The sequence below is a fragment of the Sturnira hondurensis genome, unplaced genomic scaffold (genome assembly GCF_014824575.4).
Source record: "Sturnira hondurensis isolate 20B ecotype Veracruz unplaced genomic scaffold, ASM1482457v3 Scaffold0024152, whole genome shotgun sequence".
NCBI classification, from domain to species: Eukaryota; Metazoa; Chordata; class Mammalia; order Chiroptera; family Phyllostomidae; genus Sturnira; species Sturnira hondurensis.
In genome coordinates this window covers 5,367,933-5,393,634 of record NW_028096783.1, presented here as the reverse complement: position 1 = coordinate 5,393,634, position 25,702 = coordinate 5,367,933, and the positions used below count along the sequence as shown (strand labels likewise).

The following is a 25,702-nucleotide window of genomic DNA, read 5'->3' as shown; positions in this document are numbered from 1 at the left end:
TGGGCTCTGGCTCTGACACATCTTCCATCTCAAAGGTGTGGCTCCATTAGCTTTTCAACTGGTATCGGTGCCTCTCTACCGTTATCTCCTTCCGCCAGGCTTCATTCACTCTTTTATAGAGGAGATTTGCTAGAGTTTATGCCTTATCCTCCCAAACCCCTTCCTTTGACTTTGTGGGGAAGAAAAGCTATTCGATCTAACTAAGCTGGACTTGGAATCCCCTCCCTCTCACCCTGCTAATGCATATCCTAGGCCTTTTTTAAAAACCTACGTACAGCGTCTCTTCCACGAAGGCTCTCTTGGTGTCCAGCGCCCTCAACGACAGATAAGTGGGAAGGCATCTCGGAGAACTGGAAGGAGGTTCTCAACCCTGACCTCCTGTGTTCACTAAGGAGCCGATAAGAAGCACGTCTGCCCGCTCCTCCCAGATTCTGATCAGCGGGTCCGCACTGCAGCCTTAGCTCTCGAGCTCGTTCTTCCACTTCCACAGGGGGTTGTGAGCTACAGGGTGGGAAGCGATTCAGCTAGGCCAACCCTTAATTTACAGATGAGAGCGTTGAGACCACATGATGCTATGAAGAAATTCCTGCATTTCTTAGCAGGAAGCAGCTCCTTTCAGGCAGGGACTTCCCGTCCTTCGCAGCTCTTTCCCGCACCTAGAACTGTGCCTGCCTTCGGAGCTGTGGCAGAGGTGTGGAATGAATGCATGCATGCATGAACGAACGAACGAACGAACGAACCAGCAAACCCATGTGGCACCAAGCTAAAACTACAACACTGGGTTCTGGTCCAGGATGTGACACAATCAATCTTCCTTAGGACAGCCTCTGCCCCGAGTCCTTGCCACGCCTCCCAGGCTCGGTAATTGCTCCGCATTTTAAGAGGTCACTATTGGTCGCAGTCTGCCCAGAGTGCCTTGCTGGAGCGCACACCTTAAGGAGTGGCCAGGGAACACGTCAGCTGGAGGGCAGGAGCGTGGAGAAGAGTGAAGGCTTTGAGAAGGAAGGCACAGCAACCGCGAAGGGGAGGGGAGGGCGGGCTAGTGGCCTGGCCCAGGAGGGTGGGGCGCTCGCACCTGCTCCTCGGCGCCAGCCCACAGGACGCGCAGCCAGCGGATTGCTTGGAGGCGCTCAGCACAGGTGAGATGCGCGCAATGGGCAGGGGGCTCGGGCGGTGGGGAGGAGCAAGGACGCGGAGGGGGCCAAGATGCGAGGGTGGGAGGCTCAGACCAGGCACAGGCGGGAAGAGCTGGAAGGCTCCCCGCTGGGGAAGCTCCCGCCTCGAACCTCTTCTTTCGGATTGCCCGAGGCCCTGGAATGAATGTGTTGCATCCCGGGCTGGTCGGCCTGCCCGTGCTGCCGCGTGAGAGGAGTTTAGAAGTGTGAAGCCCATGCCGTCCGTCCAACCCCGAGGAGCAGAGAACCCCGGGGCGGCCATAGCTGTGTCCCGCCCGGCGGCCCAAAGCTGCTGTCGGTGGGCCGCGCGGGACAGTGGTCCTAACACCTCCGCTGCCTGTCCTTGTTAGCTCCCATCCACAAAGTCACCGTCCTGCGGCCAGGAAGCCTGGAACCTACTAAGGTGATGGATTGATGGTCTCCCGAGCTCCCTATTCCGCTTCCGCTAATAGGCTGGTGGGTGCGGACCCCAGGAGAGCGGAGGTGAGATTAGCGGCGGTTGGAGAGGTGTGCGTGGGACCTAAGAGTAAGGTCAGGTGACCCTGCCTGGGTCTGGAGGGGATGTGACCCAGCGGTAGTTGTAGGAAACATGTGTGTTTCAGTGAAGGAACCCTGTGTCTTTATGGAAGAGATCAGTTTTAAATTTAGCCGGGCATCTCTTCTCAAAGCCACAGAATGACCATTTCCTTCACATTCCCTCCCACTCTGTCCCTCCGTTTCCACCACTGACTGCCCTCCTCTCCCCTGATCCTTTGTCCCCTGCCCCACCCTACACTCTGCCTGACTGGCCAAGTGGCTTAAGAAATTTACCTGTATTTTTACATCCATTTTCAGTGGGTGGTATGGCTTAGTGCTCGTAAGAAACAGATGTGCAACGCCGTAGGGGGGGGCGGGGGGGGGGCGGCAGGATCGTGCTGCACTGTGAATACAGGCCAGCGCGCCTCCCTCTGAGTTCTCTGTGGCCGAGCCTTTGTGACTTAACAATGACGCGCTTGCCCTCTGTGCCTGGTGTTTCTGGAACAGATATGGAGTTGATAGGACGGCCTTATCGAAGTCGGCCCTGGGGTTTCACAGGGGGTAGTGCCTGAGGTATCAGTGAGGAGTGATTTCTGGTCACGTGTTATTTGTTCCGGTATTTTGGGAGCCAGGTGTGCAATTTCCTTTTTTAAGGAGCTTTGATTTCCTCTCACTTCTTCCATGGGAGGTGGAAACAGTACCACCGGTTACTTCTCTCTCAGATACATTTTTCCTTATATTCTGCGGGTTCCTCCCTCACCCATCTGGCAGAGTAGCTGATGCCACTGAATATCCTCTTTAGCAAAAGTTACTCCACTTGGCCTTTTCCCCAAAACGTCCTTGGTTGTGTCTCTTCCTGAATCTCAGCCAATAGGACTCGGAGATACTCACAGTGTCTTAAGGGTTGGAGAGAAGATCGGTAAAGAGGAAGAAAGACGTCTTTCTTTTCTCCCCACCACCTTCAAGTTCACCTTGGCTGCTGTGCTTAGTTGGTCGAAGTAGGGGTGTTAGCTAGGTTGGCTGTAATCGAAGGTCGATCTCTTCTCCATAAATGCACCTGCTGGGAAAAAAAACTGCCCCTGGGAGAGGGGCAGTTTTGCCATCTGTAGAGCCACACCCAGGGCCAAGGTTCCTGCTGTTGCAAAACTTTTTATGATTGTGTGTCATCGACTAATGACTGTGTAGACACAGTCCATTTTGAGACTTTTTTCTGCAGACAGGTCATAAAACAAAACCTGGGTTATTCACAAGACTGTGCAGTAGTGAATGTAAGTGCTGCTATCCCCACACTTATTTGAACTCAAGTTCCCTTTCAACTGCCCACCAAACCTTTCCTGGGACTAGAAACAAACAGGGATGATTTGAGTTTTAGCTGTTTCTGTTTCTCTTGTCCGTTCTCTTGTGTAAAAATAAAACGGGCCACAAGGGGGAAGGAAACTCAAAAGATCTGTCAGCTTTATGTGATGAAGAATTAAACTGAACGTATCAAAGTGCACTCACATATTTCCTTTGCAGGATTTAGAAATTACAAGCATTTTCGGTATCTCATTGGTATCAAATTGGAAGGGGGCTTTACAGAGTACAGGTGATTTCCACAGCCTCACTCAGAAGGAAGAGTAATAGCCAAGCTCATGAATAAGGAAACTGAATCTTAGAGGTATTGAGTACCTGGCCCGGGCATATGCATCTGTTAAGTGATAGCCAGGACTTGAAGCAGAACTTCTTCCATTATACCAGAGCCCCCTCCAGGCTGGTTTTGTTTGTTTGTTTGTTTGTTTGTTTAATTGGGGGTGGGGATGAGGAGTTGTGATTGTTTAGTGTATTTCACACCCACCATTGTTCAATGTAGTCACAGAATTATTGTAGAGCTGAGGATAGCCTTGAAGATTACCAAGCCCAGCCCTGGCTGGTGTGACTCAGTGGACTGAGCGCAGGCCTGTAAAGCAAAGGGTCACCAGTTCCGTTCCTGGTTGGGGCACATGCCTGGGTTGCAGGACAGGTCCCCAATGGGGGACACATGAGAGGCAACTACACATTGATGTTTCTCTCCCACGCTTTCTCCTTCCCTTCCCCTCTCTCTAAAAATAAATAAATAAAAATATTTCTTAAAAAAAGATTACCAAGTCCAGTCTTCTTGTTTTCCAAAGAAGAAAAGTGGATTCAGGGAAAATTCAGAAAGTACCTGATGTTGCTTCCCCCAAATCTGCTTTGCTGAAGAAGTACAGCTAAAACCTAGCTCTCCTGGCGTTCAGGCTGAGGCTCGCTCTGGCGCGTGGTCCCTTGAGGATTTCCTAGGCACATAAACCAACCAGTTTAGTTTGACCGACTCTACTGCTTTGGGGGTCTGTGACAGCAGACCACAGCCCCCCCGAATGCAGCACTCAAATGTCTGTAGACCCTTCTATTCTTACTGTGCTCCACGTCCCACAGGGGAAAGCTCCTGGTTCATCTGACTCATTGCATTACGCCCAGCACGGTGCCTGGAGTAGCCACTCGGTGAAATGTGCTCAATGTCTGTCCAATAGTTGCTTCTGGGGTCCGAAGAATAATAGGAATATAGGTGTTGAGAAAAGGTGATTTTGGTCCTATCTGGAGTATTCATAAATAGATGATAATGACCTCGTTCAATGAAAAAATCTAGAAACAGCCCTAGCTGGTGTGGCTCCATGGCTTGGGCACTGGCCTGTGGAGAATCAGAAGGTCACCAGTTTGATTCTTGGTCAGGGCACATTCCTGGGCTGTGGGCCAGGTTCCTGCTTGGGGGCAGCGAGAGGCAACCGTTCATTGTTTCTCTTACATATCGACATTTCTCTGCCTCTCTTTCTCCCTACCTTCCCCCCCTCTCTAAAAACATAAATAAATAAAAAATTTAAATCTAAAAACCAATATGAAGAAATATTAACTATTATTAATTCTAGGCGTTGCATGTTATTGTTTGGAATTCTTTGCACATTAAATTCCTCAAAAGATAAATCTATGAAATAAACATTCAAACAAGTGTGAGATGTCATGATTCCATTCAGCCACAGTAACAGACAACCTTGCCCCAGCGACTTTAGTAAGAAGTTTGTTTTTCTGAAGTAACAAGATGTCTGGAGCTGAGGAGTCCAGGGCTGGGACGGCTGCCTCCGTCTCCTGCACCCCCGCCCTCCCCACACCACTTTCGCCCTCACAGGGAGGCAGGCGCCTCTCCTGCCTTTCTCAGGAGGCACGTCCCGGCTGACTCTGTCCTTTTTTATAATAATAATACGATACTTCCTGAATGCCCCACCCAGTCGACTTCTTACATCTCAGTCACGGAAGAACTGCGCCACATAGCCACTCCTAACCGTAAAGGAGCCTGCGAAAGTTGACTGTTTTGTCAGACGCGTTGCCAGCCCAACAGAGGGGGGCGGGACTCTGTTAATAAGGAAGAAGGGTGAGTGGATATTGATTGGGTGGGCATCTAGCAGAGTCTGCCCTGGTCCGTTTCATAGTCATTGACTTTATGTCTCTGCATAGGTCTTTGGGTTGTTTATTTATTTATTCTGTTTTTTGGTTTACTGAAAAGTATGATATGCAGTGGGTCTAGAACGTCTTTGAATTATAGACTCTGAATCCCACCCCCAAGAAATGCTGACTCTTTAGGTCCGGAATAAACTAGCGCTCCAGGTGATTGAAATACAAGTGATCGCAGGAGCCCAATTTTCAAAAACACTGACTTAGGGGTCCTTTAGCAGGGGCTCCTCATTTTATTTCCAACAACTTTCTGCATCACTCTTCTTGTGGTATTACTTCTTACATTTTCTCTTTTGGTCAGTATTAACAAACACACCGTTTTAGAAGTGGTTAAGTCCTCAAGTCTTTATGGAGTCTATACTGAGCTGCCCCCTAGAGGCAACTACGTGTAATGCTTTGGGCTATGTTCTATTTTCCACCATATTTCCAAACAACGTGATACCGGCTATTTCTTTTTCTTTTTTCAGCTCTAGGAAATATCTGTTAACTTCTTACCTTGGAGGCTGAGGATTTCTCTTCTTTATACCCTATTATTCTATCTCATATTCACTTCCATTTCTTGCAAGGTCCCAATATGGTTATATTCTATTTTTTGATATAGCAATGTTTATTTGCTGTTTACATTATTTTGACTTGGCAAATATTATTCACAACTGTGCCATATGATAAGCCATGATTTTTACACTTCCTTTCACGTACTACCTTCTTCTGAGCCGTGACATTAGTGATTGATTGCTTCATCTTCTTCAGTTGCTTAGATTTTTGAGTACTCATTACTAGCTCTTGTTCAAACTTTGTCAGCATGGTAAAACTCCTCTCGGTAGAGTTAAAACTGGAAGAGCCAGTTTGATTTCTTTCTCTCTTTGAAACATCCCTGATCGGCCCCCATTCTCTAGGACTAGTTATCGTTCTGCGAGTCCCTTGAGATGCCCCGAGCCCCCTTGCGACCACCCTGTGAAATGCACTGAATTCCTGTGTGGGGTTCTATGCCTTCTCATTCCTTGGTTTTGCTGAGCACAGCTTCCTGAGAAAAGGCACGTGGAGGCAGAGGCAGGTTTGTCCTAGAACCCACAGCACTGCGGGCTCCTGTGTGGGCTGAAACTGTTGTGAGCTGTGGGGTGGCGAGGGAAAGCCAGGCTGCCTCCGAGAAACATTTAGGATAAATTTTCTAAAGGGATTTTAAAAGAAAGAGTCCTGAACCTGCATGGCTCCAACTACTGTGATCTCTTCTCCCAATCTGAGTAAATATTCACTTTCACACCCAATTTTGTATTTGTAAGTTTATGGGTTTTTTTCCTTAAAGAGCACTCCCAAAATTATGTAAAATTCAGACCTGATGGTGTGGCTGGCTAGAGATTATTACCTGGAGATAACTTCCTCTGAGACTTTTGAAAGCACTGTTTCATTTTCTTCTGCCTTCCCAGAGTGCTGTTGAGACGCCGATGCCCTTCTCAGTTCTGATGCCGTGGATTTGGTTTTCCTCTCCGGCAGCTTGTAGGGTTTTCTTCATTCCTCCGGTTCTGATATTTCGTGATGTTGTGAGTCGGTGACAGAGGTTTTCAGTCATTGTTCCAGGTCCTTTAAGGTCCTTTTCCATTTACAACTCACGTTCTGCAGCCCTGGGCGGTTTTCCTCTGTTAGGTCATCTTCTCTGTCCTGTTCTTCTGAAACTTGGGTTAACTAGTCAGAAGTTGGATCTCTTAGATCCGTCCTGCTTCTTATTTTTTCTGCACCATTAAAAAAAGACTCTTGTCTTTTAGTTCTAATAAATCTTCCACCCCTTCTATTAAATGCTTACATTTTTAGCATTACGTATTTAATTCACAAGAGCTTTTATTTGGGCAGGAGCTTTGCAAATGTTTCATCTTATAGCATACTGTGTTTATATCATGGATGCAGTGCCTTCTCATAGTTCTCTGAGACTATTAAGTCCATATTTTTCTATATTTTGTGTCTGATTCAGCAGTCTACAACGTGTTAATTTTCAACTTCTCTTTTTCTGTTATTTTTTTTCTGTCTTTCATGTTGAGAGCTTTATTCAAATGTCCATGTTTAAGAATGGCATGTTTTTTTTAAAAAAAGAATGGTGTGCTAGGCGGCTTTTTGTAGAGTTTCGAGCTCCATTGCAAGTTGCCTACGCAGAGCAAGGGTTTTGGTGGCTTACCATTATGTCTCCAGCAGCTTTCCGGTATGACCAGTTTCTCCTTAGAAAGTTCCTATTCCTAGCCATTTATTCCTGTTTGAGAAAAGGCCACTAATAACTTAGATTTATTTAGTACATAATTTGTTTACTAGTAGAGGTTCTTGTTTTAAGGCAGGTAAGTGGCAGTCTCGGGTTCAAAGTCAGAATTTTGTTCTCCATTCTGCCCACTTGCAAGCGCCTTGTGCCTCTGCGCCCCTTTGTGTGTCTTTTTTTCTGTCTGTGGCATGGAGGCCATCACAAGGCTTCCATGAAGACTGAGTTCCTTTCTGTTAAAGACAGACAGACAGACAGACAGACAGACAGAGAGAGAGCCCTGACCAGTATGGCTCAGTTGGTTGGATGTCATCCAGTTGTCAAAGGTTGCTGGTTTGAGTCCCAGTCAGGGCACATGCCCAGGTTCAGTCCCCAGTCTGGGTGCCTGCGAGAGGCAAATGAGTGATGTTTCTCTCCCTCTCCTTCTCCCTCTCTCCCCCTCTCTCTGGAATCAGCAGAAATAAAAATAAAAGACTCTGGAAGGGAATTTCTGTCCTTAAAGTTCACTCTCAAATCCATATCATTTTCCCCTCATGCACCCTGACTTGTGACCATCAAGTCATGGGGCTGCCTCACCCCTTTTTGCTGGGAGAGTTCTAGATCACATGACTACGCCGGGTGTTACCTAGATCACATGACTACGCCGGGTGATACGAGTTACAGGAACGATTCCCGGGGTAGCTCTCGAAGACCTCATAATCAAAGAGCCTGCGCACTAGATACTGGGTTTTCTGTTGTTGGCTTTTCCTTCTCAGGCACCTTCTAAGAAGAGTTGCAAACTCCTTGAAGGCTGGGGTTCAGTCTTGTTATCTCTGTTCCTCCATCACCTAGATTCTCCGTCTAAGAACAATGTCTGATACATAATAAAAACTGGTTAAATGTTTCTTGAATTACATAGACTCCTTTACCCATTTTAAACTAGCCATTCCTACTTGTCCCCTTGCTGTTTCTTCTGTTTCTTCTCTATCTTTTTTTAGAGATTTATTGATTTATTTTTAGAGAGAGGAGAAGGGAGGAATAAAGAGAGGGAGTGAAACATCGATTTGCCCCAGATGGGAATTGAACCGGCGACCTTAGGGCCCTTGGAGCAACGCCCAACCCACTGAGCCACACCAGTCAGGGCTCTTCTCCATCTTTTAATGTCACTTCCTCTGGGATGAGGTGACCTCATTCTCAAAGCAGCAGCTGTAAGAAAACACACTAGGAAGTTCTCAAACTACCAGGTCTCCAGGTACAATTGCCAGCAGTGAAATCTCCCCATATCATTCTGTTAAAGATGTAATAATGTCTTAGGTCTTCACCAGACACCCTGCATCTAGTCCCATCTTTAACTGCAGTTCTATCCAGAATCTTTTCTTTCCTCGTGTTGCACACCTCACCTCTCTCTACTGCCCTTCACTGCCTTCTCCTCACTTTGATCTGGCCCCTACTTTGATCCAAGCCTTCTCCTTGCTCTATCTGACATTGTTTGCCTGCCTCCTCTCCCCTGCCTTTATCCCACATCTGGAGCAGTGTGTACAAAGTACAGTGATGCACTAATTTCAGACCTGCCCTGCCTATCCGGCAGACACCTCTTCACACCCAATCCAAGCCCAGGATGAAAAATCACTCTCTTCTGGCTGTTTTTGAGACTGTTTCTATGCTTTGGTCTCACTGGACCTGTTTATTTTTATGTGGAAGGCTCTAGACAACAATTAAACTACAATGCAAAGCAACGATCTGTCGATTAGTGTTTCTCACATGCTCCCATGACGTGGAAGCTTGGAGGAGAACAGCCTGGAGGAAGCTGAGGACTCTCTCAAGGCTTCAAAATGTATGCTGCCCCCAAATACATCTCGGTCTGTTTTAATATGAAAGTCGTTTTCCCCAAAATCTTTAGCTGAGATTGATACTCTAGGATGCTATTCTATATTGGTCTTGTGATTTCAGATATTCCTTTGCCTACCCATACACCAGTCTAAGAGCATAGTGCTAGACAATCTTTCAAAGACTCGTGTAGCTCTAAAAAGTATATGAAAAAGCAATGGTAGCAACAGCCTTATTAATGACTGGATTTAGGAGACAGTTTCCTCATGATTCAGGATTAAGGCTGAGCCGCATCAGGTCATGTCAGATGAAGAACTATTATTATAGGACAAGCTAAGCCATAGGAAGTTTGAGATGAAGCAGATAAGGTCTACTTTTGAGGAGCCAAAGATCTAGTGAGTAAGACATGCAAATGTGTAATTGTAATATGACAAGGTAAGTGATAAAATCAGGCTATATATAAAGCACTGTGGCAGCACAGAGGTGGGGCTCCTGGCCCATCCCGCAGTTCCCCGAGGGCTTCCGAGTAAAGGCGAGCCAGGGGGAGAAAATTGACAAGAACAGACTAGGTGGAGGCAAGAGCATGAGCAACGTGAGGCCTACTGAGATAAGATTTTAAAGATGCCCACTGGATGGGACAATATGGCAGGCTTTTGTTGACATCTACAAATATAAGTTCATAGCAGAACCTGGACTAGAACCCAGGCCAACTCAGTACGGCAGTGGAGAGGGAGGACTGAACAAAAACAGAAATCGTCTTTCTAGGTTTTTTCAAGAAACTCAACTGACTTTGATAATATTTTGTTGTATTACACAAAATCACCAAAATTCCTTTCTATCCAAAGTAAACTTCACTTAATGGTAATTGAGTTCAAAATTTCATGACATTTCAAATAGCTTCTAATATGAGAGATTGTTTTTCATTATCTATAAATAAACCTTTGATGTTTCTTGACTCTTGACTAGGAGAGATGGTAAAACAAAGATCCACATGGTTTGAGTAAATATGCAAAGTTTCAAAATTTGCAAAGTTATGCTGCTTGGAGATCACAGATGTAGTAAAGAGATGTAGTAAACGGATGTAGTAAACAGATGCAATGTAGAGTAACACAGAACCAAGTGGATGCTGAACACACAGTGAACACAGTTCAGGACGATGGTTACTTCTTAGGGGGAAGTTTGGGGGGTGGCCATCAAAGAGGGTCAACAGGAAGCTCCCAAGATGTTAGTAGGGTTCTGTGTCTTAAGCTGGGTCCCTTTTGGGACACAGTTGTTAAATTATTCTTTATACCTTTGATGTACATTAGTTATATTATTTTATATTTGAAATAGTACACAGGAAGAGAGATGCATGGTGGCTCTTAGGAGATCCAGGGTCAACGTCAATTTTTGTTTCTTTCGTTTTGTGTGACAAAATCTGAGGCTTAGTTGTAGTTGACGGGAAGAGGCAATAAAGGTGGGAGACATTCAGGATGGATGGAAGTGGGGCCCAGAGGGCACCGGCGCAGTGGATGCAACCAAAGGCCCAGCTGAAGGAAGGATTGGCCTGTAAGAGGAACGGTGACTCTGAAGAGAAGAATGGGTGTGGATACGTATGAATTTGTAGGTGAGGAAGAGGAAATTGAGGTGAGTGATGCCTTACAGTTTCAATTATGTTAATGAGTGGGAGGAAAGCTTCGCCCAGAGATGAGTGAACTCGGGTTAAGGGAGTGATGAGTTCTCAAAAACTGGTCTATGGGAAATGGATGGGACAGCTTGCATGTGACAGGCACTGATGAGTGAAGCGGAAGGCCCAGCATCTGTCTTGTTTGCTGATTCAAGTACTGAACAAGCTCGCTAAGAGGAGAGAAAGAAGGAAATGCATATTAAACCTTTTCCCCTTGTTGCCTGAAAAGTCAGCTGACCCGTCAAGTCCAACGACGCCCCTTTTGCCCACCCTGTGCCCAAGTGGTACCTGGGAACTGCTGCTTTGCTGCTGATTCCGTGCACTGCATTTCGTTCCCCCGCCCTGTGCCCGAACCTACTCCAAGTTCTTTTCATTTTTCATTTCATTTTGTAATGTGATAGGAGCAAAGAAAGAAAGGTATTTTAGAACTAGGAAATGCCCTGGAGATTACGTTTTCCCAACGACCCATTCAACAAAGAAATTATGATCTGTGAGGTCACGTATCTTGCTCAAGGTCACAGAGCGAGTTCATAGCAGAACTTGGACTAGAACCCAGGTCTTCGAACTCAGAGGCCAGTGTTCTTTACTAGTTATTGAGAACTAATTATATTTAGACAAGATTTTTTTTCTTCAATCTCTTTTTAAAATATTCTATTTATTTATTTTTAGAGAGAGGGGGAGGGAAGGAGAAAGAGAGGGAGAGAAACATCAATGAGTGGTTGCCTCTGGTGCACCTCCTACTGGGGACCTGGCCCACAACCCAGGCATGTGTCCTGGGAATCGAACTGGCAACTCTTTGGTTCTCGGGCCAGCACTCAGTCCACTGAGCCACACCAGCCAGGACTTTTATCTTCAGTCTTTAATTCAAGTTTCCAGTAAGAGGGCCTAATTTTCATGACAGCATGAAAGAAGCTACCGGAAAGGCCCAGATCAAATGCCAGGCCCCTCTGTGAAGCCCCCTCAGATTCGCTGGTGAGAAATATTCACTTTTCCACATGCACAAGGATTGCCATCAGTATAGGCCACGACATGCAATGTTTCACAAGCACATAGCTCCTACTAGGTTATAAACTCGGTGAGTGTAGGGACTGTTCCTTCTTTGTTATATTATTTCCTCAGCACCCAGCATAGAGTCATGTATTTAATATGCTCACATGAAAAAAAAAAAGAAAGAAAGCAGGAATGGGACCTTTTTCTGCTGAGGAACCAAACTGAGGAGGTAAATGAGTTCTATTTGTGGCGATTTTGTTCAGTAGCATCACGAACTTGTGCCAGAACAAGGTTGAGACTATTATTCTGGTCTTACGCCTACAGAGAAAATGTCACTGACAGTAGCAGCTGACAAGTCCTGAAGACAGCTCTGGACTGGAGTTAATACTGCAGGCCTGTAGAGCAGGGGTACACCTTGCCAGGAGTTCAGGACTAAGCTGCAGTCACACCAGCCTGTGGCCAATGGAGGACTTCCACCAGGGTTCCTGGTGCGTCCTCTGCATTCTGCTACTAGGCAGCTCGGGGAAGAAGTGGAGGGATGTCCCTCGCTGTTTGCAGAGTCACAGAAAGCCTAGTCAGGCAGGGCTGGGTGCATTCCAAAGTCAACGCAGGCCAGAAACCATCTGAGCATTTCTGCTGGCAAGGGCGGATTCAGCCAGTAAAATAAGATGCCACATTCTCCCCATAACCTCCTTCCCTACTGACCAAACACACATCCCACTGTCCAGGAAGGTAAAGGTTTAACAGTGATCCCCTTGCTTTTGGGGGGGAGGGCAGCTACTAAAAGCAAAGGATAGCAGCCTCCGTCCAACGTGCACACTTCTAAGGAAGGAGCCCGGGTTTCTCTCCTGTGAACTGTGGGTCTAGGTATACGAGCACCAAAGAGAGGAAACCAGGGTTTATTAAAACACTCATCCTAGACAGCCGCAGGCATGTTTGGCTGATTCTCACCAGATCCCTGTGAGGCAGCTGTGACTGTCCCTGTTTTGGGCGGGGTGCTGAGATTCAGAGCAGTTAGGGAACTTGTGGAAGGCCTTACCAGTAGCAGTGGCCAAACCAGATCGGAGCAGGGGTTTGCCACTCCCTAGGTCACGCTCTCTCTGTTAGTGATTATACCTCCCTCCAAAGGAAATTTCAGGAACCCAGTCTCCCTTAGGGAATCTAAGAAGCAGAGTGCACCGAACTAATGTAAAACTTCACTTTATCTTTTCCAATTAAATCCACCTTCCCTGGACCCATCTGTGCGTTGGTTTAATCCCCTCTCCAGCAGGTGGGACTACCGTGTCTGGTTGATTCGAGTTTTAAGCGTGCTGTTTTGCTCATTCCCAATTTAAGACAGCCTCAGGGTTTGATGCAGTCTGCCCAGGGGAGAATGACGTCTTGGGAAAGAAGCTGGGAATGTCAGGGCACAGGGACTAAGCGCCATTATCCAGCTCAGCTCTGGCCACATGCATGACTGGCTGCAACTGCATCTTAGGTTTTGCACTTACTGTTTGCCCTGCCTGGAGCTCCACCCACGCTGCCCATGTTGACTCGTTTTTCAAGGGATAGCAATTAGTGACACATTAGTGACACGTCTCTCTGTAATCTCTCTCCTGTTTCCCCCAAGCTGAATCAGCCCCCCTTTTATTGTAACACTCTGCGCACTCCGTGAAAATATTTAAAACCACCCAAGTGTGCCTTTCACACACATTAGGAAAAACTGTCCTGGGAACAAAAATTATACTTAGTAAGGCTGTTGAAACCTTTAAAGTATCTTTTTTGATACCCCTGCCAGTTGTCTTTTGGAGTGACTTAGTAGTCAAATCAATAAAAGTGTATGAAAATGTCAGGTAATTGATGACTGGATAAACGCGATCTGGTGTCCCGGGCTGAATTATGTTCCCCTCCCCTCGAGACTGTGTGTTGAAGCCCTAACCTTCAATGTCTCGGATGTGACTCTATTGTTTGAAGACAAAGTCTTCAAAGAGGTGATTAAGTGACAATGAGGCCAGTCACTAGGGAGGGTTCTAACCCAACAGGGCGGGTGTCCTGGTGACAAGAGGTCACAAATGCAGGCAAAAAAACAGCGATGTGAAGACTGTGAAGACACAGGGAGAGGCCAACCATCAAAAGCCAGGGAGAGGGGCCTCAGAAGAAACCTAACCTGCTGACACCTTGCTCAGACCTCTGGCCTCCAGACTGTGAGAAAGTACTTCTGTTTTTTGGTGTTTTTTTCTTCATCAATGTATGGTTGCATTTTGTGCGTCCTCTGCTGGGGCCTGGCCTGCAGAGAACCAGCCTGCAACCCAGGCATGTGCCCTGACTGGGAATCGAACCGTAATCCTCTGGTTTGCAGGCCTGTGCTCAATCCACTGAGCTACACCAGCCAGGGCAAAATACTTCTGTTTTTAAGCCACCCAGTCTGGGGCGCTTTATTACGGCAGCCCTAGCAAACCAACAAACAGGGTACAGCCCTGCAACGAAGAGTCAGTCCTGAAAAGGAATGGGTGCTGGTGCACACCATGACACAGGAACACCTTGACAACACCCTGAGGGAAAGAAGCTGGTCACAACAAACCACATACTGTATGATTCAGTTTACATGCAGTGTCCCAAACAGGCAACTCCAGAGACCTATGAAGTAGATTAGTGTTTGCCCAGGGCTCTGAGGGGGTGGGAAGGGGACTAGGGAAATGGAAAGCGTCTAACGGGCCGGGGCACTCTGTCTGTCGTGGGCGATGAGAGTGTTCTGACGTGGACCTACAGTGACGCTGCGCAGCTCAGGAAGTATTCTCAAAAACACTGAAGTTTACACTTTACGGAACTTGTATGATATGTGAATTATATCTCAATAAGGCTGTTATTTTTTAAAGGATATGGAAAACAAAGAAGAAAAGTGTAGGGAAGCGGGCTTACTCTCCACACACAGTTTTGAAGGGAGAACACTCCGAGGATAAACAGTGACACAAATAAATTACAAGAAAAGGAAGGCAGCCTGGTCTCTGATTCCTTCAGGAAAAAAGGAGGCTAGGAAGCAGGTCTGGAGTAGAACAGCGTCTCACAGCCTCAGCATTATCAAGGTCTGGGGCTGCAGCCCTGACCCGTGTGGCTCAGTTGGTTGGAGCATTTACGGGTTCGATTCTGGTCAGGTCATGTACCCAGGTTGTGGGTTTGATCCCCAGACAGGGTGCGTAGGAGAAGGCAGCCAGTATTTCTCTCTCATATTAGTGTTTCTCTCTCTCTCTCTCTCTCACTTCCTCGCTTTCTGAAAGCAATGAAAAAAATGCCTCAGGTGAGGATAAAAAAAGTTAAATAAATAAAGAACCGGGCCCGCAGAATTCTCCGTTGTGGAGACTGTTCTGTGCGTGATGATGGGCGGCGCCCTGCTCTTGACCTGCCTGGTGCCAGTGACTGCACCTCCCCCCCCCCCAGCTGTGACAACCCAAAAGACTTCCGCGACCCTGCTGAGAACTGCTGGAGAGCAGTGGACCTGCAGGTGCCCCGTGCGATGTGACGGAGCAGTTGCCTGAATTTTCATCGGGCTGTGCCATCGGACAGGGCGGGAGGGCGGCAGCGCCAGAACTTGAGCATCATTTCAAACAAAAAGATGTGTGGACCTGACGTCAAGTAGAAAAACAGGCACTCGGGGCAGTTCCAGATAGGATTTGCCAAAATTTTCTTTGGTGCATTTTTGGCACAATTTCCACCATTTCAGGCACCTAAGTGCTTCTTTGGATTTAATCAGGCTTTTCAATACTTTATTTAAAAAAACAAACCCACTACAGAAGCCCAAGTGTCCCAGCCGGTACTTGTTGACCGAGTTTATTTCTGTTTCATTCGGAGCACGTTAGGTTGTGCTGAACAGAAAAGCCCTCAACTCCGCTGTTCGTTCCTCCCACGCTCTGTGCTCTCCCCGACCCCCTGGCAGCTCTGCTCCGCCGCAGCACTCCCGGACGGAGGCTGCAGGAGGGGCCGCCGTACAGACCACTGATAATGACGTGACACAGGGAGCCGTGTTCGGGAGGGGGCGGGCATTTACGTGTTTCAGCCCAGAAATAACAAGTCACTCCTGCTCACAACTCACCAGACCCCACCCAATCACCAGGGCCACACAGCGCAGTCATACCACGTGCCTAGACGACAGAGCCAGGAAGGTTTAATGAACAGCATAAAGTGCTCTCCAAGTACTCTTCATATTGCTTTCCCTCCCGGTTCGTATGATGGATACCCACATTCGTAGGTATATATAAAAGCAGGACGTCATCGCTGCCGCACAAAACGGGGTCCTGTTGTTGGAGGTGGTTCCCATCTTGCTTGTCTCAGCAACGCTCCCCACAGAAGCCTTCCAGAACAGCTGGCACAGCTCCAACTCACTCTCCTTAAGGACTGCATAATTCTCTGTGGTGGAGACAAACCGTAAGTCAAAGGCACGACGGGGACTCAGTAGAGCCCAGGTTGTCTGGGTGTTGCGGTGGTTCCATATACTTTGGATGCAGTCATCGCAGATTGGGAGAAACGGGCTCTCGCCCTCGCCCTGCTGTGAGAGCCGGGTCCTCAGTTCTGAGGCTGGAGAGTGCAGGTTGCCAAGCGTGGGCAGAAGAACAATTCACTTCTCTGGCTGCTTCTTTTTGATTCTCCCACTCATCTAGATACATCCCTTCCTTCCCAATTCCTAGTCTCCGCATCCACAGTAAGGGAAAATATGGGCTTTATTAAAACAAAAGGTGCCATACGAAGTTTTATCTTTAACTCCAGACAAATGGCATCGACCATGATTTCTCCTCTCCTCTGCACCATTTCCTCTCCCTACTTCTCTTTAAAGACTTTTTTTAATGCTCACCTGAGGATATATTTATCGATTTCAGAGGGAGGGGAATGGTGAGAGAGAAACGCCCTGTGAAGGAAACATCGATCAGTTGCCTCCCATAGGCGCCCTGAACGGGGATCGAACCGGTGACCTTTCAGTTTTCTGGATGAGGTTCCAGCCCACTGAGCCACACCAGCCAGGGCTCCTCTGTCTACTCTTGTGACTCTCCTTTCCTCGTTCCCCACTCCCTCCTTATTCTTACCTCCTTTTTCAGCACCTTTAATTTGTCTTCCCTTTCACTTACCTCAGGTGAGAAACAGAGAGAATGTATGTAGGGGAAATGGTTGAAAACAAGGAATACAAGGAAAAGCACACCGAATATCTTACTCAAATTATGGTCCTTTCCTAGAGGTCTCTTTAGACATGAAAATCTGACCAAACCACTAGCCTTCTTGGTTGCCAGCTTTAACTTAAAGCTACTACCTCTCCAAAATACTCAACCCTCCCTTCAGACCCGCATTCTGTCTCATGTGATATCAAAAAGGAGTAAATGTGTTAAAAGTTAAAAGGAGATTTGGCTGCGGAGGCGCCTTCTAATGTTTTCCTACCTGTGGATTTTCCTCAGAATAATGTTTTTTACAGTGTAACGCCCACCCCATTCTGTGTACACCAGGGTGCTCATTCCTTCAGTGTTTGCTTTCTTCATGCTTTTAAGTTACTTTTTCAAGCTAGAGTTCTCAAGGACTTAGCCTATTTTAATATTGTTATCCAAATTATTAGAAGTCTAAATTTTTAGATTTATTTTAATTAATTACTTTTTTTAGAGAGAGAGAAATACTGATTTTTCTGTTTCACCTATTGGTGCATTTACTGGCTGATGCTTTCACGTGCCCTGACCAGGGATCGAACCCACAACCTGGGTGTATCAGGGCAACTCTCTAACCAGCTGAGTGGCCCAACCAAAACCAGAGTCTGAATTTTTATTGTTCATTTGAGGTTAGTTATTGCCTTGTGCCTCCTCGTAAAAACTGACCTATCCTGTAACCTACCCTAACATCTCTACCACATGTTGTACAACGTAGCAAATCTAATGAACTAAGCTAATCATTTGTTATGGAGAAATCTCCGTCCCTCACTCCTCTCCCCTATGAGGTCAAGGTACTTGGCCTCCAAGCAGCATAGGTAAATTTGAAAGTAGTCCTGACGGACATGAAGCAGGCCCTACAGATGTGAATTTCAAATCGGCTAAGAAGGAAGGGTGGGACCAGGTGTGGACTTACAAGCAGATAAGGATGCTGTCTGTATTTAGGGAAGTTCTCAGAAAAATGGGGGAGAGCACAGAGGGTTTGCAAAGCTCGTTTTTCTGCACTTCCAGGCAGAAAAACAGAGGAGTATAACAGGCCTGACCTTGAGAGGAAATTTTTTTTTATGTTGACCACAAAAATTAACTCAAAATGGACCATTCATTTAAATGTATTATGCAAAACTGTAAAACTTCTAGAAGATAATATAGAAAACCCAGATGTACTTTTTTAGAAAAAAACACCAAAGACATGATCCATGAAAAAAGAAAAATAAGCCAGGCTTACTTAAAATTCAATTTTCTGCTTGGCAAAAGACAAAAATCAAGAAAATTAGAAGACCGCCCTGGCTGGTGTGGCTCAGTGGGTTGAGTGCTGGCTTGCAAACCAAAGGGTTGCCGGTTTGATTCCCAGTCAGGGCACATACCTGGGTTGTGGGCTAGGTTCCCTGGTGTGGGGTGTGCAAGAGGCAACCACACATTGATGTTTCTCTCACTGTCTTTTGCTGCATCCACCAACCACGAGAACAAATGTCGGAGACTTTCAGGGTTCCAAAGATGTTACTTTATTGGCCAAGTTTAACCTGCGCAGGGGCGAACTCTCAAAGTGTCCAGCGAGAAGGCTGCAAACGAGAGTCGCACCTAGCTCTTACAGCTAAGTCCTTATATGGCAGCAAGCAAGCGTTACACAGAAGCTGACGTGGCGGTTAGCTGTTGGCTCACAGGGTGGGGTCTGACTCAACTGAAAGGAAAATTTTGAAACTAAACAGATGGCAATCAACTTACAGGATGTTTGCTAGGGACACAGGCTCCTTGGGGCTGAGACTATTTTTCTTGTTCCCAACATTCCCCCATTTTCTTTGGGGGTATGTCAAATCCTTGACTCCTTCATTTGGGATGATCAGGGGTCCTAGGACGGGGGGCTAGGAAGGAGAGAAGAGTGTCCTGCCACTAGGAGGATGCTCCTGTCCTGGCCCTGGGCCACAGTCTCTCTTTAAGTCTATTTATGCATTGTAAGTTTTCTTCAACTAAGCCACTTTCATTAATAAAATAGCAACAGTCTTCTCCTAGGAATATACAGGTCCCCCCTGTTCTTGGATTCAGAGCATTAATGAGGTTTCTTTCCTTCTGGAATCATATAAAGGACAATGGACGGAGGTCTCATCTTCTTATAACTACTTCAGGCTGGACATGGACGTCGTCCTACCTACCCTTGGGTCAGAGATACCCTGAAAGAGGAGGAGGTGGGTGCAGCACAGAGGGAGTCCTTCCTGCAAGGGGAAGGACCTTACAGGGTCCTAGTCAGTTGGCTGTCACCAGGAAGTCGCAGGCTTGGTGTCCAAAGGCTGGCATTACTGGACCGTTGGCCTTCTGGTCAGGTCATATTCTGGAGGTGACAGATTAGGCAGGTCATAGGCATACAGCCTATGTAAACAGAAGAACACACAGCTTAATTCACACAATAATTCCCAAACCAATTGCTGTGCCTGTGAGACTGTCTTTTGGGATGACATTCCATTGCAAGGTCCTTCCTGAAATGACATTTAACAGTGGCAATTTGACAGGTCCTTTGCACCTGTAAATTGTATATCTTTGGTGACATCACAAACCAGGTTTCAACTCTTAAATGAAAATAAGACAGTTTTAAGACAGCTAGCTGCACCATTCTGCTATCCAATACTGAGCATAGTGATTTTCCTAGAACTATAATTTTTCTCCTTAAGATCACCCTCACTGTTATTACGGGGACTACTTTAGGTCCCACTTTTGATTTTGACTGTTCATTTGCATAAACACACCAAGAGCAGCCTGGATCACTTATGTTTTTTTTTTAGATTTTTTATTTATTTATTTACCTTTAGAGGGGAAGGGGAGAGGGAGAGAAACATCAATGTATGGTTGCCTTTTGTGCGTCCCCTGCTGGGAGTTGGCCTGCAGGGAACTGGCCTGCAACCCAGGCATGTGCCCTGACTGGGAATCGAACCACGATCCTTTGGTTTGCAGGCCTGTGCTCAATCCACTGAGCTACACCAGCCAGGGCTGGATCACTTATGATCTTTAAGTCCGCTTTGCTGGAATTCACACAGAGAACCCTCAGATTGACTTCTCAGTCTGCCCCTCAGGGCACAGAAGCAGAGCCACACATCTGCCATCTGGCTTCGCCTGTACCAGTCATTTCACTGAAATCCTTGAGCCTCTATTGTGCCTATAGGTTCCTTTTAGCCATCTTTCAGGAAGGCAACCTTCGTTTCTTCCCCGGAAAGACTGGCACGAACCTCACAACCAACTAATGTACCAGGCTTTTCTCGTGGGCTTTTGCTAGCTTCACAGGTCAATCCCAGTTCCTCTGAGCTCTCTGGTAATGACCAGAACCCATACATGCCTCCTTCAGGTGTGACATTCCAGTCAAAGTCTTGGTTAACAAAACCACTATTAATGACTGGTCTTCTTGGTTTTATGCAAAGAAACCTTACGTCATCATTCATTCCTTCAGAATGCCAAATTCTGGAGGGATCAGGTAGGGAGAAAAACACAAAGCTTGAAGGAAAATCTTTCTCCTTCTAATACCCATCAAGATGCATCTCCATGCCTTATACCTTCTATTACTAACACCACATAATTTCTTTCCAAAACTTTCACATTTCCATTTATTTTTATAACTTCTCACAGACTTTCTACAATATTTATAAACCTTCTATAGCCTTTTTACCTATCCAGATTTATCCATAATTCTCTTTTAATCCCTGTTCCTTTCCCACACTGAGAAGGACTGTACTTAAACTCAGTATCTGGCAGCTAAAAGACCCTAGACTTGCAGGGACATTTTTTCACCTTTTTGAAGCTTAGACCTTGCAAACACCCTATAAATCAGATGGTCAGCCTTGGACCGCAGTTCATGACCTTCAAAACCAGAGCCATTCTTATCAAAACCAGTTACACAGAGAATTTTGACTGCTGCAGGGTCCACACAGCAGCAGCACACAGCTAAGCAGGTTTACAGAAGCAAGAAAGCAGGGCTGCTGATAGGGTAATGTTCTTTTGTTCTTACTTCTTAGTTACTTAGTTGTTTACTTCTCTTTATCTTAGTGGCTCAGCAAATGGACCCAGTCTCTCTGACTTGTCTGGGCTTGTCTAAACAGGTCTCTTGCTACATCTCCCCCCTTTATCTATTCTGAGGATGGGAGGAGGTCTCCTGAAGACTTAGGGGCATTCCTAATTCTAAGCAGTGTCGGCGACAGCAAATCTGTCCAAGGTTTATCCAGTCTCCTTCTCAGTGAATGATTTTAGATCTCTGGCCAGGGCCTCTCCGAAGGGAGTGGGAGTTTCTGAAGCACTGTGGCAGTCTGGTCTGGGTCTAAGCCAGCTAGGCTGAGGACTGTAGGTGCCTGTAACCCTGGTCTTTGTTGCCTGTCAGTGGGCTTTTTTTCCCTTCCTTTTCAGATACAGATACAGGACAAAATCCAAAACACAGAGTTCCGAAATAACACACAGGCATTCTCTTGCACCACTGTGTCCACTGGTGCCTCACAGAGACATGCTCCTTCAGGCCCAGTCTCATGGCAGAGACATACTGCTTTGCCTCAGGCTGAAGCACTCTTGAGCCCCAATTGACCCTTCCTGGGTCCCAGGTGGCAAAGGCATTTTTCCCAACTGGCTACAGGAGACCTTTCCTAGGTCTTACAATACAGGTTTCTGATCAGAAATAGAATCACATGTGAGAAATTTGCTCTTTTCCCACGAAACCAGAAAACAAGTAGTTGAGGTTTCCTTTACTCCAGGTTTAAAACTTTCACGTCTTTTATACATATTTTTACTTATCTAGATTTATCTATCATTCTTTTTTACTCTTGGTTCCTCTGCCTCGGGATCGAAGGGTGTATATACCCTATATGCTTCCATAAGCCTTTCTAGGAACTCTGCTGGGGATTCTTCTCTGCTTTGGATGACTTCACTGACCTTACTAAAGTTGGTAGGCCTTCCCGTAGCTGCCCAGAGCCCCCCCAGCAGAACCTGGTGACACTGGAGGAGCGCATCCCTTCCCCCGGTAGCATAGGATCCCAGACCAGGGGCAGAGAAGGGAGATTAGCCCTTGGGGTTTCTCAGAGAACGGGGGACTCCAATGTTTCCAATTACATAAGTCACTGGTGGAAAAGGGCACATAAACCAGACGGGGAGGCACCCGCGGAGGAGCATCCAGTGCAGGCGGCGCTTCCTGGAGAGGCAAAATGGCGGCACCTCCAGTCCCTCCAGCAAGGGGGGGGTGTCACTCTTGCTCCATAGGTTTTTCACCCGTGGAGCTACAAGCACAGTCACTCTTACAAACACACAAACATCCAAACAAATAACACAGTTCCATGAACACAGGGACCATCAGACGCGCCTGGCACACAAACTGAAACTAAATGCAGCGCAGCGTGCCACAGGGGAAGGAAAACCTAACGTGACCGGTCACAAATTACCAAAACCAAATTTCAGAGGGTGGCGTCCTACCTCTGAAAGTCCCTGGGTAGGTCACAGGCAGCGTCCCACCTACTACCACAGGGTTTCTTACTCCGGAGTACAAACACTAAAGAGAATTCTCACCAAAATACTTCCTTAGCTCGAGCTACCCATCTGGTCTCCGAACCAAAACTCCGCCGAGGGAGAATCTCGCTGGGGCCTCCAAATGTTGCATCCACCAACCTCGAGAACAAATGCCGGAGACTTTCAGGGTTCCAAAGATGTTACTTTATTGGCCAAGTTTAACCTGCGCAGGGGCGAACTCTCAAAGTGCCAAGAGACACAGTGCCCGCAAGGACTGCAAACGAGAGTCACGCCTAGCGCTTATAGCCAAGTCCTTATATAGGGGCAAGCAAGCAAGCATTGCACAGAAGCAGATGTGGCAGTTAGCTGTTGGCTCACAGGGTGGGGTCTGACTCAACTGAAAGGAAAATTTTGAAACTAAACAGATGGCAATCAACTTATAGGGTGTTTGCTAGGGACACAGGCTCCTTGGGGCTGAGACTATTTTTCTTGTTCCCAACATCTTTCTCCCTCCCTTCCCCTCTGTCTAAAAATAAATAAATAAAATCTTTCTTTAAATAAATAAAAAAAATTGTTATCCAAAATAAACAAAGACCTCTTAAAATTTCATAAGAAAATAATCTGACTTAAAAATGGACTAAAGACCTTAACACTTTACCGGAGAAGATATACAAGTGTAAGCATGAAGAGATGCTCCACATCCTATGTCACCAGGGAAATGCAAATTAAAACAGGGAGATGCCCCTACACACCTATTAGAAAGGCCCAAATCCTGGACACTGGTAACTCGGAACCGTGGTGAGAATGTGGGGCACCGAGAAGTCTGACACACAGCTACCGTCGCCATAAGAGACATTGGAACCTGTAGAGAATTTTTGTGAGTTTATTTGAGCCCAAATGACGACAGTTGCTGGGAAGCAAAACCTCAATGACTGGAAATAATGCTCTGGAGAAGGGCAGTTTAGCATCTCATTTGATACATTACAATCAAAGGAAGAGACAAAAGGGGGTTATGTGAAGTCCATTGGTGGTAGGTCAGGGAGGCGGTGAAAGCAAAGCAGGGGACGTCTGGGGCTGGATAAAGGGTACAATCACATAGACACATTCTTCTTTCACAAAGGTGGGTACAGGATAGTTCGCAGTCAACAATTAGCGTGATAACAGTGACAACGAGGGGGTTTGTGATCTCAGCTCTGGTGAGGTGGTGGTAGCCAAGGGGTTGTAGCCAACCCCCAAGGGGTTCAGAAAAAGGGACTTCACCTTGACATTCCAAAGACATGTTATCATACATGCAAAAAGATAATAGGCTCAGTTAAGATAAAGACCGACCTTTGTCAGGGAAAAATACCAGCCTACGACATGACCGCCTGCCAGGAACTGCTTTCAGTTGACAACGTTCCATTGCAGCCCGTCCTTCGCAGTGGTTGCTCGAGGTCCCTGAGTCTGCAAGGCTGCCTCGCAGGCCTCCCCTGAGCTTGTCACATTAATGGGCGGCCCCTTTTCGTCCACACTGGTAGGGATGTAAAACAGTACAGCCACTTTGGAAGATAATTTGGCAGTTTCTACAAAACATATTCTTGCCATGTGATCCAGCAACCTCACTCCTTGGTTTACCCAACAGAGATAAAAACTCACATCCACACAAAAACCTACACACAGATCTCTGTAACAACAGCTTTATTCACAATTGCCAATTCTTGGAAGCAACCAAGATGTCCCTCAGTAAATGAATGGACAAATGAACTGTGGTATATCCAGGCCACAGAATATTAGTTGGTGCTAAAATTAAATAAGCTATCAAGCCATCAAAAAAAAAAAAAAAAGACCACAGAGGAAACTTAAATGCATATTTCTGAGAGGTGAACCAATCTGAAGAGTCTGCCTAGCGTATGAATTCAAGTGTGTATGACATTCTGGAAAAGGCCAAACGAGGGAGACAATAAAAGGGTTGGTGGTTGCCAGGGGAGAGGGTGGGGGAGGGGTGACTGGGAGAGCACAGAGGACTTCTAGGGCACCCGGCTGCTGTGTTCCGTAAAGCAGCCAGAGAAGAAAGAACCATTTAAGGTGAGACCCAAGCCAAGGAAAACTGTCCTGGGAAGAACAAACGGTGCTGGGCCCTGAAGCTGGAGTGGACGGTGACTGCGGCACCAAGGGGGCCTGTGTCGCAGCGACAGACGGGTGGGAGAGATCCGGGGGAGAGCACAGGATCGTGTGGGCCCTGGGAAGGATTTCGGACTTATACAGCAGTAATAATGAAACTAATGACTTCAGTAAATGTGTATGTTGTAACTACGGTGAACGGAGAGGTGGTGAAGGGCGCCAGGAAGTTGACAGTGCCTGATAACAGTAAATTAACAGATGGCAGGGTGCACACAGATGAACTAGAATTATGAAGGTAATTACCAGAAAAAGCAGCAGAAAGAATGTAAAAGTATTTCCCTGGGGGATGAGGAGGGAGGGAGCGTGGGGCTGCTGCTTCTCATTTAAACCTTCAAATGCTATTTGACATTTTAAGAATCATAAGCATTTTTTGAAAGCTTGGGAAAGTTCTTGATGAAGGGCAGCTACCACAAGTGTAAATGGACCGGGCGCAGAACAGCCCTGACAGGGGCCGGTGCCAGAGGGTAAGGACACCCCGATGGCCAGGGTCAGCGCTGGTACTCCCTCTTCCTAAGTGCTGTTTTCTAGATCACTGTCAGCTGCTGTTTTTCTCCCACCCTCCATTTCTGCAGAGCCCCATCCAGGCCATGGGGGAAAAGTGATCATTTTCCTTCCGAATAAAGTCTAGATAACACACAGAATTTGGATCCCATCGCCTTGCTATTGCAATTAGAATAAAAGAAACCATTTTGAGTTTTACTGAATTTGAATCATATTGGCCATGTTCATTTATACTAGAGCTACATCAAATCTCGAACTTTTAAAAATATATTCCAACTAGGTGAAAATGAGACTGCACATTCCCTTGCGTGTCTCTAATCACTGTGAGATTTATATCAGTTTACATTATTTGTGCACTGTGTTCATGTCTTTGCTCGTTCTTTGGCGGTCTTCTTCCTCACTAATCTATAAAGGCTAAGAGAACATTGCTGCCTGCACATTTCACGGGATGACTGCTCTGCTCACACCATGTCTGGACACTTAGACCAGACCTTGAGTTTAGGCTTCCCGCTCCGAATTCCAGCTTCGCTTTTCCCAGGCC

At 46.6% G+C, this 25,702-nt stretch overlaps 1 protein-coding gene across 2 annotated transcripts in view; it reads left to right on the top strand.

The window, feature by feature from the left end:
* Positions 1-1,005: 1,005 nt before the first annotated feature.
* The window catches only part of TMEM45B (transmembrane protein 45B), a 31,626-nt gene continuing 6,929 nt past the window's right edge, over positions 1,006-25,702 (top strand). The window contains exon 1 of one of the 2 annotated variants that reach the window (XM_037038223.1): positions 1,006-1,139. The gene's annotated coding sequence lies outside the window, so the exon portion shown is untranslated. Of the gene's footprint in view, positions 1,140-24,519; positions 24,636-25,702 lie in introns of those variants that run through there. The other variant, XM_037038224.1, reaches the window with a different exon arrangement.